General features: G+C 32.4%; 1 protein-coding gene across 6 annotated transcripts in view; it reads left to right on the top strand.

Annotated features, from left to right (window-relative positions):
- LOC108966964 (neutral ceramidase) overlaps positions 1-3048 on the top strand; it is a 20068-nt gene that overhangs the window by 553 nt on the left and 16467 nt on the right. For 2 of the 6 annotated variants that reach the window (XM_018930147.1, XM_018930146.1), the window contains exon 1: positions 515-1095. The exons of 1 other annotated variant lie outside the window; for it this stretch is intronic. The gene's annotated coding sequence lies outside the window, so the exon portion shown is untranslated. Of the gene's footprint in view, positions 1-514; positions 1292-3048 lie in introns of those variants that run through there. 3 more of the 6 variants (XM_018930148.1, XM_018930145.1, XM_018930144.1) reach the window with 3 other exon arrangements.

Genomic DNA, 3048 nt, shown 5'->3' with positions numbered 1-3048 from the left:
AAAAAAAAAAAAAATCATGAGGGGCACGAACTTCCATCAGACCCCACAAAAGGTTAAAATTTTCTGCTGTTGCTTTCAAAATATGTGTTGGTTTGGAACACGGTTAAAATGTCATCACAGGCAACAATGATACAACTTAAATCCAAATAAAAAATAGATACGAACTCGAATAAGTGCCAACAAAAGAAGCAATCACGTACTCGATATGCGCACGAAACAAAGAAGCTCAGCGAACAGCTGTTTCGTCAGCAAACGATACAAAAGCATGACCACGGAATTAAACAAAGAGTCTTCGTCATCAATACTGACCATTCTCGCTGACGCTCCCTACACTTATACACATTTGAGCTAAGCTCAGCTATGCTAAGCTAAGCCGAGCTGAGCGCCGCAGCTAGCGGACAAAGCTCTACGACTTCGCCGCCGAGTAGAACCGTTAATGATCGTTAAACACTGTCGCAAACTACGTTGTTGCGTTGCAACAGCCCTAAATCTCACAAATCGTCGACGCGCTGCGGTCAGAGTGGGCAACTGCGTGCGAACGGCGGCTTGCTACACTTTGGCGCTCATTGTGGTCGCGCAAACGGTCGTCAACTTGGACACAAAGCGGTCACTTGGAAAAGCGCTCGCTGCGAAATATTAAACAAGCAAGGCACTAGTAGCTAACTGCTATGCAAATGACATCGAGGGTGGTGCAATTGGATTGGTGAATTAGTAAAAACGATTGGCGGACATAAAAAAAGTCACAAAAATTAAAGTTCAAATTCGTTTTAGCGCACAGAGTGCAATGTGAAAAATAAATACCTATGTATTTAAAATAACAACTGAAATAAAGTTAAGGAAAAAAGTGAATAACAAGAAATCGGAATCGAAAAGCGGTGAATGATTTTATGTCGGACCAATTCAATGTCAAACTATTAGAAAAGTCCACAGCAAACTTGCGCGCGTGTTTGAATAGCGTTCGGCGCTTGCGGGCGGATACCGCATATGATATGTATGTTTGTAACTGATTATCTTTTGTTTTGGCTTTGCAAGCGCTTATACACATGCATAAATAAATAATTAATTCATCAGCATCGATGCAGTTCAGTTGTAATGGTGATAACACAAACGAAATTTACAGTGAAATATTTTTAAGCGCTTTGTTTGTACTAGTGGTGGGTGCTAAAAATATTTACATACATACAAATATGTAACTATTTACATACTTGTATATAGTGTGTATGACATTCCAGTGTGGTTGCTTGTTCTGTTTTACATATGTATATGTATATGCATACATAATATATTGTGGGTAATTGATTATTGCGAAATACTGCTTAAATGAAAATTATTTTAAATAAACGAATTACTGTTTAACTTAATCGTCGTTTTTTGAAAAGTTATATATACATATTAAATAAATTCTTAGTGATGAAACTATATACATACATATGTACATGTATGTATGTGTAAATAAAAGCATACTTCTGGAGTAAATATACATATATACACACATATGTATGTATGTTCATTGTTTGCAAGTGACAATATGGAAAAATAATGTGGAAAAAAATTAAATAATTTAAGTTTTAAAATCTTTTAATTATAATATAAAAAATACCAAATACGGAAATAGATTTTAAATAAATAAAATTTAAAAAAAGAGAAAATTAAATTAAATTAAATGAAGTAAATCAAAACTAAATTAAATTAAATTAAACAAGATTAATTAAAATAAAATAAATCAATAAAAATAAACAACAGTAAAAAATTAGATGTAATAAAATCAGATAAATTAAAGACAAATAATTTAAAAATGAATATGATAAATTTAAATTAAATATTAATTAAATAAACTGACATAAAATAAAATTAATCTTAATTAAAGGAGCTGTCTCTTATACACATCTAGATGTGTTTTTTGATTTTGCCTGATTTAGCTCCGTGTGACTTCTGGTTATTCAGAAAACTGAAACGACAGTACCTGGGAAAGCGTTTTGATTCAATTGAAGACATTAAATGTGAATTGCTACGCACATTGAAGGCTATTCCAGAAATTGGCTTTCACAACTGTTTCGAGGATTGGAAAAAAAAAACATATATATAAGTGTATTAGGGCAAAGCGGGATTACTCTCAGAAGAGCGATATGGATTTTGAATAATAAAGAATAATATAATAAGAATTTGAAAATTATGAGCAAAGTCTTACTATTTTTTGCCATGGTAGTATATTTAATAGTAGGTATTATAATGCAATATACTACCTTATTTATATGATATAATTCCAACAATTACATCACAGTTCTTTAAATAAAAAGTGTAAGGAAATCGTTTTAGAAAAAATGCTTCTAGCATTAAAAAACTGAAATATTATTGGTCTCATAAAGCGCATTTCGAATAATCTAATCGTGAACTCATTCATTTAATCACAATTTATAGCATTCCAAATTTATTAATCGGATTATAAACGACCACCAGTTGAAGTTCGTACATATTCGGTATCCGGAACATGTGTACTTACGTATGTTTATCTACCGTTATAACAATATGATTTTATTTGTTTGTTGCCCTACTGGTCTAAAACCCGTTTCGAGCCTGCGATTTTTAACGGTTTTAGAGCCCTAGTGTCTAAGACAAAGTTGTTTAAAGTGATCAGTATAATATTTTATGGCTTCTGTAGATCAAACCGCTCGAGCGGAATGGATTTATCCATGTCCTCCTGTCTGTTTATTCGTCTGGCGATCTGTATATACGCGAAATAGTCACTAAGTTTATAGGATATCGATCTGAAATTTTGCCCATATTCTTTTCTCCCAAAGAAGACGATGTCGGATTAAGATATCATTTAGCTGCCATATAAACTAGCCGATCGAACTCAAGTTCTTGTAATGAATCCTTTGTTTATTATTATGATGTTTCGACTCAACCGACGTTAACGTTTTTTCTTGTTTTGAAACTCTCCGTGTATATATAATTATTGTGAATGAATTAGGACTACTGTATGAAAAGTTTTCTTAAAAAAATCGAACGTTGAATTAATTTCTGTCGAATATGAGTTTTAATTACAAA

This window comes from Bactrocera latifrons, unplaced genomic scaffold (assembly GCF_001853355.1).
Source record: "Bactrocera latifrons isolate USDA-ARS-PBARC rearing strain unplaced genomic scaffold, ASM185335v1 scaffold_171, whole genome shotgun sequence".
Taxonomy (NCBI): domain Eukaryota; kingdom Metazoa; phylum Arthropoda; class Insecta; order Diptera; family Tephritidae; genus Bactrocera; species Bactrocera latifrons.
Note: the sequence above shows the minus strand (reverse complement) of the source record. Positions and strands in the feature narration are given on the sequence as shown.